Here is an 11,382-nt window from a genome sequence, read left to right on the forward strand (position 1 = left end):
GATGGGGCTATCAACCACATAAGGCAACCGTGGCGTTCCATACGATAGCTCATTATATTGCGCAGCAATATAACATGTATATTACGAATTATTACGTTAAAAATGTATAGTTTTATTGTAATAAGATAAAGTGTACAAAAAGGTAAAACACAGTAATATGATAATCTCCTCGTGGCTACAATTTGTATACATGTAGATATTACGTAAATATATATGTTAGACATATATAAGATGTACTGCGTATCTACAAACTGATTTATGTTCAAGATCAACAGTATACAATGGCACAAATATGTTCATAGAAACTTGACAGATATGAATATACCTAGCAATAGTCGTCCATTGGCAAAAACGTGGCAAAATACTCTAAGAATTTTGTATCACAAACTGTACTGAATATCTTTATTTCGTCACTGTAATTCAATATTCCTTGTTTATTTCCCATCACTCAATTCCTGTTCTTTTGTGATTATCTCGTTCATTTCCTCTTCCTGTTTTGGCACTCCATCTGAGACCACTTTCTCTGGAAATTTTTCTAATAAGTGATAGAGTGGTTCTTCTTCCTTAGTCACTTCTTCTGGAAACTTCCCTTCCACCGAAGATTTATCCGGATTACGACATTCTTCATTTTCTTTGTTTGTAACTAAATCAGAAACCACTTTCTCACAATCAACATCGTTACTAGGTTCTAGTCCCACTTTTTCCACTTCCTCTAAAGCCCCTTTTCCAGCAGAATTAAAACCGACTGTATCTTCTTCGAACGCCTCATTCACGGTACCGCTCTCGTCGATACTAAAAGTAACTCCAGGGCTACCATCTCGCATGGTGTTGGTACCATTCACAGACGAACTAACATTGTTAACAGTATCCACGTTATTTGGAATTCCCAAAGCATCTTGATTGGTGGGCGCTATTCCTATTTCCGTTTCCTATTCGCCTCTAATCCTTTCTACGTTAGAAACGTCATCAGCTCGACGGCAGTCGTCTGCGCAATTTGAACCTCCAGTTTTGGCCAACAGTTTACCTGGAGTAAGATACCCCATAATGTCCAGTCCATGAGAACTGGAATTGTTCCTTGGAAGGATAGGACTCAACTTTCCATATCTAGTTGGCGCTTGAAGGACACCCTCATCGACGGATTTTCGGGGATCAAACGTGTAGAATCCTTTGGCGCAGCTATCGCATTTCTTCATGGCGCTCTGTCCAAGGACATTTTGGTTTTCAACGGTTCCACCTCCATGAAAATGAGAGTCATAGTTCTGGTTAACCCAGATTGGCTGTAAAGTAAAACAAAAATCGTTTAAATCGAATTTTTTAACAAACTGAGATATTTTAACAATTAATACTAAATATTTTTTTGTAATAAAGAAAAAAATGTCCGATTTTTAAACCCGTCTTTCTTATGTACGTTGGTCAATATAAGCGTTTGGCAATAGACAAAAATTATTATGGTACCATAACAATTGTATATGTATTTCTGACTTCATTTTTAAATTGAATACTAGAATTGTATCCCTACCATCTGATTTTAAAGAAATAAACTTCAAATACGCCCCATAGATTATCACAAGAAAACAGTTAAATAATAAGAAAAATATGTTACCTTACATGAATAAAATATTTCATATTCATAAGTGTAATTCTTGTATTAAAAGTAAATTATCAGTAAACACAGTACAGTAACTATTAAAGGCTGATGAAAAATCATGTTGAAAAATATTCGATTTTTATAAATATAACGACTAATAATATTAAAGTATTTAAAAGGTATTATACATACATTAATTCTCCCTTTCCTTGCATCATGCATGTCCTCTATCTTGTTATAAACACCGCTCTCTATTCTAGGAAGAGGACGGTGTAAATTGGGGAAGTTGTTACTGCTCAACGATGCATGCTGTTTTTCCCTACAAAAACCAAACATATACACATTTCTATTTGTGCAAAAGGTGGGTTTGATTTCCCAATGCTCAGCAGAGTGTAACTGGGCAGCTGTGGCCATTTTAAAACTATATTGATCCTAATATAAATTAAAGAAGAAATCTGAACAGGAGAACATTCAAGTTTTAAAGCTTAAATAATTAGAATTATTCTTTACTTAATAAAAGTATATTGCTAAATGTTCATATCTAAAATAAAACAAGAGGTCCATGGGCCACATCGCTCACTTTAGCAACAAAAGCTATAACTCCGATCAAATCAGCATTATACATATAGTAACTAATTCAAAATATCTTGACAATTTGGTAGAGTGGATTGTGCACAAAAATTAAAAAATCTTCCAATTTTAATCAACATTATCTTTATTTAAAGAATCAAACTCCTTTCGTTGTTTCAGTAGTTGTGAGAAGATTTTTCGCTTTTCCTACTTAAATCTCCCTCTATTGTAGTCCCACATTTCTCCATGGAACCGTGATTTGATTAAACTTTTATCTCAACACTTGTGCTTTCACACAAGTTTAAGCTATTTTGGATGATTGCTTTTGAAGAAGATTGAAATTTGTTCTGTATATTATTCCATTTTAAAAATTCACCACTTCATTGTAGCCCAAACCTAATTTTGAAAACGATGCCATATAAATCAAGATATATATCGGGGTGTCAATTTAAACTGTTGCCCCCCCCTTAAACAGTAACTATTTACACATTGTGCTGTTCACCGATGGGTTGCTCTGTAGGGGATGTGAACGGCTTCGTAGCCATGCATCTTGTTATTGAAGTAAAAAAATTCCGTTAACACGAGTTAGAGTGTCAGATGTTATCATTGTGTACAAGGGGGTTATTCTAACCCTATGACTGATTAAACATAATACACAGCAAGTGTTTATTCTATAAGGCTACAAATTGAGATTGTTCTGGTACATAAATCGCATTTCTAGTTTTGTATGGTTCTTATTTTTTTTGGAGGGGGGGGGGGGCTTTTCAAAGTATAGTTGGTTTTATAATTAATGGTTTTGGATGCATGAAAGAAAATGATGAGAAAAAGAACTTTCAGATGTCTTTCAGAGACTTCCTTTTCATTAAAAAATGACCTCTAACGCAAACAGATTCATTTTTAATACATTACACGCGAGTCAATGTGTTGAGCCTAAAGCAAGCGAAAATGTTATTATGTGTATGTGCATTCATTATATATTAAATTATACTTTCTTCAAAGCAAGTAATCAATGTGTAGCGTAGCTCATCCGAAGGATGAACTCTCCTTTTCACAAATTCAAAAACCAATCGAATTCCCAACAAAGTTTTAGCAACAAGAAAAGGGCGTTTCTGAAACGGAAACATATTTAGTTCTTTGTGGAGATGCATAGCAGTTTCATCACAGCAGTTCGCGAACGACAGTACTTGTATTTTAAAAGCAGTGGTGATGTGTACAATATATCTATAAAGTAACAAAACGTTTTAGAGTGAAACTATTTATTCCTAGATTTTGTGTGGGGTTTTTTTCGGAAACAAAATGTTTGTACTTCAAAGTATCTTGTCAACGAGATAAGTGTTGGTTTTTCTCGGACCTTTGCTTCTGTTTTACGTTGCTATAATTTTTTCTACTAGAAATGGTAAGTATTAAGGAAAGAAACGGTATAAGTTGATCAACAAATTTCGCATTAAAACGAATTAAAACCTTGCAGTTTACACAAAAAATAATAATTTTTCGTTATTTACAATTTGGTCCATTTAAAGAATTCAACATATTTCAATTTCAAAGAAATTAACGTATTTATGGGATTGATGTGAGAAAAAGATAAAGTTTAAATCTCTCTCTCTCTCTCTCTCTCTCTCTCTCTCTCTCTCTCTCTCTCAATGTGTTCAATTGGAGCACCTGAATAAGGAACAATGACAAAGTTTAAGCGTCGTGAGATATAGAGGGGGTGGAATGGAATTTCGCCAATTACGTTTTAGGTTGATATTTGACAAAAGAGTACACATTAATTCTATTCTATTTATTCTATATATTTTTGTATATTTTGTTTTATATTGATGCTGAATAAATAGTTCATGAATTACACATTAAATTACTCATCAAATCCACCTAGAATTTTTAAATAAGAATTTAAAATGTTTTTCCCCAACTCTTCTTGAAACAAAGCAAAGTTTCTAATGTTTCAATTACTTTTTAGTAAAGAACTTTTTCCCCAAAGGAGTAAGAATTGATAAAATATTTAATTTATTAAAAAGTATATGGGCCCGGCCAGTCTTACTTTTAAGCTGCATTTATTTTATGTAGTTTTAGTTTAGGACCTTCTGAAGCTGATCAACCTAATGGTCTCCACGGGCTAGGGAGGTGTGATACACAGGTATATCGGATGAAGTCTCAGGTGTATGGTAAATGTATGTACATACAGGGACAGGTAGATCATGGGCTTCATTGGATTTTATATATTTTTCATATATTTTATGAAGTTTTCGGAATGCCACTGTGTTATTCTAGGTAGGTTGTACGCGATCATCATATTTTTAAAACGAAACGGATTGGAAATGTTAGCGAAAGTAGGAGTGATTTTACAGCTATACACAATGTGGCTACAAATTAAGATTGTTCCAGTACACAAATTACAATGCTAGTTTATTATGCATGGAAAATATGTTAGATGAGAAAAGAGGGTTGTTTTTTCAGAGATTTCTTTAATTTCTTCTTGAATGAATGACATCAAACTAACGCAACGCCGAAACTTTGATATATTAAGTAGTTTATGTGTATGTGAATGTTGATAAACGGAGAATACTTAAGTATTATTTTATGTCATACGCATCTATTGAATCAAAACACCTAAAATAAACACTAGCTGTGTTTCGCATTAAATCGGCCATGGGGGCTTTACATATAATAATGACCTTCCTACCCCTGTAAACAAAGACAACATCTGACTCCCTAACTTGTGTTAATGGCAGCCTCTTACTTCAATACCAAGACGTCCAATCACTTAGATCCGCTACAAAGCAAACCACTGGCGGACAATACAATACTTGGTGTCAAATTATATCTCTCTTTACGATTAAGTCATGGATGTATAGATGTACGATTATTTCTTTAAACAGGGGTCAATAAAACAAAGCGCTGAGAGAGAGAGAGAGAGAGAGAGAGAGAGAGAGAGAGAGAGAGAGAGAGAGAGAGAGAGAGAGAGAGATGGACTTTAGGGTGAAAGAGGACGATGAGTGCGTTTTTATTTCAATTTTACTCTTTCATTTTATTCAAATTTAATTTTGAAATGTATGGGGCTGATTTATTCTGTGCTAAAATGTTTACTATACGATCTGTTTTTATTTTTAGTGAATGTTGGTAATTTAATAAGCAGGAATTGCATCCCTGTATTGCTTGCTGTTATAGAAACTTTTTTATTGCAAAAAATAACTGACGCAAATAAAAACATTAAAAATTTCCCCCATTTTCGCAAATTCTGTAACACGCGAAAAAAATGGATATGCGTAAAACATACATAGGTTACTTAATTGTGGTTGTTTACACTGTAGCAAACATTTAAGAATCGTTTGCATTGCATTGTCCAATGATGTTATACTTACTGAAGCAAATACATACAAAACATTGAACCTGTCTATGCGTTGTCATTTGATTTGAATAAGTAATTATCTCAGATTGGTGTCGTTCTGAATAATCGATCTCTTGCTGTCACTTTCATTGGGGATGGAATAAGACAGAAACTTATATGCTGGTTTCAAGAATTGTTTACATTCTCATCCTCAAATGTTCAAGATGGCCGCACATCCCCCTTAAACATTAAAATTTAAAGGTCCGGCCGTACCGTTTTACGGGGCGGACTTTACATTATATGACACAGGACCATATAACGGGGCGGACTTTACATAATACGACAGAGTACCATATAACGGGGCGGACCTCAGGTTATACGACACTGGACCATTTTGTGGGACGGTCCTTACATTATACGACACCAGACCATATTACGTGGCAGACCTTAGCTTATCCGACACCGGACCATTTAACGGCGGAGACCTTAGGTTATACGGCAACGGACCATTTTACGGGACGGACCTTAGCTTATACGACGCCGGGCCCTTTTACGGGGCAGACTTTAGATTTTACACCACCGGACCATTTTAAGGGGCGGATCCTAAATTATACGACACCGAGCCATTTTATATGGTGGACCTTAAATTATGTAACCAGATAGCCGTATATATATGAAATATAATTTTATGATTGTATTCCACTTTACGTTAATAAGTCATTAGCTTGTTGTGCACTCGATACGGGATAAGTGTATAGTAAACAATGTTAAAGGTCATAAACCGAAAAAAAACAACTGTGTAGTTAGAATTCGTGGTGTTAGCAGAATAACCAGAAAGAATAAAACTCTCGATAATGATTGCACTTTGGAAAGCGGTCAACGGATACAAGACTCTTAAATGTAATGAACCTTTAAAAATGGACTTTGTTTATAAGTCACTTATGAACTGTGACCCGAAAAGAATTTTTAACAATTACTTATTCTATTTTACTGATTTTTATGCTTACGATTTGATTTAAAATTGGTAGATTGATTTAAGACCACTATACGATTACTGTGCTTAATAAATATCATAAAACTTAAACTGACTTATGATTTAAAAAGTCTAAAGAATAACAACAGAAGGATCATAATTATACGACCGGACCATTTTACGGGGCGGACCATAAATTATACAACAATGTGTGAGGGTTCCGTTAGTGCCATGGAATATGTCATGTCAAAATCTTTAAACTAATGTTTGATTCCGGATAAAATAAATTGCGTTGACATAAAAAAAGAAAGATAAAAGCCTCTTAGTATAGTATCTCATTTTATTTCAAAATAAACAATACTTGGTTAAAATTGTTGTTCTATTGCAATCCAATACATTTTTAACGATTGCTTTACGGCAAAGACATATAGCTACACTGATAGACTCAACAGTGCAGACCATGTTTTTTTTCTTTTTTACTCCTTTATTTTAATTTTTTATTATTTGGCGTTCCGAAATCTTGAACAGATAATGTTCAGAAACGTAACACACGTGGCATCTCTCAAGAGAAAGAGAGAGAGAGGGAAATAAGGAAGACAGACGAAATCCAATCACAGCAGATTTAAAAAAGTACAGTTTTAAAAAAAAACATTGCTTCGTCTCGCTCATTTGACCCTGCTTCGTGATATATATATATCTGAACTTTTACTAACAGGAGTTAGTGTAAACTTTCTAGAAAAATTGGGAACGGACACCCCCCCACCCCTCCCCGCCCCTTCGAACTGAACTACGAATCGATTTTTTATGCATAAAAATTAGTCCAATATATTTCATCAATGATTATTTAAATGATCAATAGTACAATTGCTGTTAATTATGTAAATGTAAGTAAAAAGGAATAATTATTTAAATATTATGACATAATCAAATATGGTCGGGCGTTCTTTAATCCAATAAATCACTTCGTGCTTTATTGGATTTTGATCAACCCGACGGTATTTGATCATCTCTTAATTTAATACTTAAAGAACAATACCTTATTCCTTCAAAAGATATGGATATTATATCATTAATTACATGACACATAATAAGAACAAAATTGTTACAATTTTTCCCGAGGTGGAGGGGGTGGGGTCAGAGGGGTGATATTTTTTGCCGTTGGGGAAGGGTGTATTCTGAGTCTTTTTTTTTGGTAATTATGCTATGGGATTTTAATACAATTGATATTTTCGGGGGGAGGAAGGAGGGGGTCCTCACCCCTATAGCCCCTCCATATGGATTCGCTTAACAAGCTGGCTGAATTGAAACACAATTGTCCGCTATTAAAGTGGCCAAGAAAATATTCCAGTAATATAAGGATAGTTCGAAATGTTTTCAGCGGCCTTTATGGGTTTTACTCTGGAATTTTGAGTTTTCTTTGGTATATTATCGATTATTTTCTCACGCAATTTCGTTTCTCAACAGGTTTCCATTTTTCAATAAATATCTGTGTATGCATACTAATGTATTCACATTCTAAACACCACCCCCTATGATTTAACTATCTGCATTTTTTTTCTAACGCGCAATGTGTTATTAAAGTCGGGTGACAAAAATGAATAAATAATTAGCATTACTACATTAAACCCCGCTCAAGCGAATTAACACTCTACACATTAATATAATACAATGCTTAAAATGTTGAACCATTTTTTTTTTCATTTTTATAAATACATTGTTCGATTTTTTCTTCTTTTAAATTACTTTCTTAACTTATTCTTTAAATTTTGACTGAAAAAAAAGTTGCATGGCTGGATATTAAAGGAGCGGGCAAGGAAGAGAAATCTAAACTGAAATGGATTATAGATACATGTACGTGATCTTAATTCTGTCTGTTGCAGCTGACTGACAAAATTAGTCTTTTTTATTTCATATCAAATCAGTGAGTGGGTATTTAGTGCATCTCAATCTTAATTTGGTAGTTTAGGTCAAATTTTAATATAAGTATTACATGCACTATACTTGTTTATAACTATAATGTGAGATAAAAGTCTGTTTAATAAACAAACAATTGACCGCCCCTTCCCTCGTAACCCCCGTTAATCTTCACTGTTATGTGGATACGTTATTTATGGCGTAGAAAACACAATGTGTTCCTGATCGAATGAAATTAAAAAACGCTAGTCTATGTAAATTAATTTACACATTTAATCCACAGTTGCCAGATTCAAAGTATCTACCCGGTGGTTAACCTGGTATAACTCATTTTATACCAGTGGTATGTATATTTATCATACATGGCTTATTTCGCGTTAATATTGATTTTCTTTAATGTAGCATACATCTACATAAAATTTTAAAATAACTCGGGAATGTGGGGGGTGAACATTGCGGGGGGGGGGGGGGGTCCATCCCCAAGCACCTGTGGTTCTGGAAAGTTCTTACCATCAAAACTAAAATCGCAACAAATTGTTCAAGTCTTTTAATTGAGTTTTTTGTATTTATCGAATTCGAAGTTCGATCCAAGCTACCTGCATGCCTGCCACGCATGATGAACTCGTCCTACACTTTTCGATAATTAGTCAACCAGCATTCTTGGTTACCCTGTTCTGGAAAGTTCTATCCAATTCTCTCGCCAGAGGTCATGCTTCGTAAGCGAATAAGTAGGAAAAACAAAAATCGTGCATTCAAGAAACGAATTGGCTTATTTTAAAAATTCAACATATTTCAAATCTAAAGTTATATGTATACTCTTAATAAGTTCCGAGTAAATGTATTCACTCTTTGCGATATTATTCAATATTATTTCATTGCAAGCATATATTTTGATGCAAACTACACAGGACTTGGATCCGCCAAAGCCTGTCCACCACCTTAATCTCAGTTTTGCTATTTCAGGCTTGTTTGTCGAAAATGGAAGCAGGTTTTTAATTACTTTGACAATAATTACTTATTTGGTAAAATTCAACTAAAGCTTACAGACATCACATTACACATGTTGGAATACCAAAGGTGTAAGCAGTTACTCTGGTGCAGGCATTTCGTAGTTTAATTGCACAGAGAGAGAGGGGGAGGGTTGGATGACCCTCAGATAAGGAGATAACTTTTGTAGAATGTTTAAAGTCCATTTTGTTTTTGTTTACGTACAATTGTGTTTGAAAAATCTAGAAGCGCTTCGCCACCTCAACATTTATAATTTCAATCTATTGGTATTTACTTTGATGATAACAAATGCAAAACAAAATGCTTTTTAAAAAGTAGTTTGTGAAAATTAAGAGTAAAACTGAAATTTATCTATTTTACCACGATTGATAAACAAGCTCTACAACTTGCATTAATAGCTCTCGTTGGCACGGATGATATAACGAGGTGTTTATTGTTGTGGGGAGAATTAACAGTTGAGTGACATTCAACCTTATTTGTAAACTTGTTTTGCACGATAATAGACCAATCCACACTTTACAAAAGTTATGTCCCTTGGCCACCATCTTTGGAGAAAACCCCATATATTTCTCACAGTAGCGTTTGTAGTTTAGAGGGCTGTAACTTCGTCAATAGACATTAGAAATCCGTTTCCGCTGTGAATTTTATTGCCCCAAATTGGGGCAACCCACACATCGAAGTAATAAATTAGATTCCAAGAGATTTCTTCACAGGACGCCCAAATATTTGGTTACATAAAGAAGAGAACAGTTGTTTTTTCCCTTTTAACCTTTGGGTCTTTTGCAAAGAGTGGATTGGACTATGGGAACTGATTTTTCTCCATCATTAAAATGGTATTTAAAAAGGACACATGTACACGAAGTTAATAAATCAGTACACTTTATTTAGACTATCATAGGACTTAGTGGTTTCTAAGTTTGAACTTCAAAGTGAACATGTTTTACAATCATTGAAATTCACGGTTGTTTCTAATGTAACAGTCTATGTGTGATAACCAGTTTAAGCCGGTTTTAAAAAACGGGTGTTCTTATACTGTTACTGGTTTTCTCCCTTAGTGACCTGCAATTGTTACCGATTTATTTATTATATTGATTTAATCATTGATTTCATTAATAAGGTAATGTGAATATAAATGACGCGCGCGTTATTCAATTTGCCTGCTGACCTGACGGCAGTTATTGACACGACGCCGTCAAAAATAAACCATTCAATGCTATAGTAGTTTTGTAATGGTGCACAGGTGCTTGAGGGGACCCCCTCCCTCCAACCGATTAAGGGCCCGAGGGTTATCGACTCTCCTCTACATTGAAATTCTGTTATAGTCATGTAGGCTACACAAACCATTTTAAAAATCAGGACAATAATAGCACATGAACAACTTTCTTTAATCAGGCCTATCGTTTAATTTCACAGCGATGTGTAGACAGTCACTTTCTGTACTTCATAAGATATGACGTCATAGTAAACTTTGACATCATGATCTGCATTCCTTTCGATCGTTCTTAGGGAATGTATCGTAACGGAATAAGTGATATTCGTTGTGCATAATAAAACCGCTTCATTCCTTTATGTTGTAAATACTAGTGATACTGAATTCAATATCACCGATATGGAGTATATAAAAATCAACAGTCAAAGCCTCGTAATAGGTAAATAACTATTCATAAACTAATGGTTTTGAGACTCCCCCTGCTTCGTGTAATCTAATGAATGGTGATATGTACATGCATATAAAAAACAGCTTGGCACAAGTGAAAGATAAAAACAATCTTAGTATATTTTACGTGAAATCGGGAGAGAAAATAGGTAGCAATGTGAATCTTGCTGGGGGAAACCTACCGATTGACCCGATTTTGTGTAAATCGAGCTTAAAAAGTAAAAATGTGCCTATTTTCGATGCCGGTGCGAAATGTTTTGACAATATTTCAAATAAACGAAATATTTATATGAGCCCCCAGCAAGAACTGCAAAATACATTACTTATCGAAGGATTTTTCATAAAAA

Source organism: Crassostrea angulata, chromosome 8 (genome assembly GCF_025612915.1).
Source record: "Crassostrea angulata isolate pt1a10 chromosome 8, ASM2561291v2, whole genome shotgun sequence".
NCBI classification, from domain to species: Eukaryota; Metazoa; Mollusca; class Bivalvia; order Ostreida; family Ostreidae; genus Magallana; species Magallana angulata.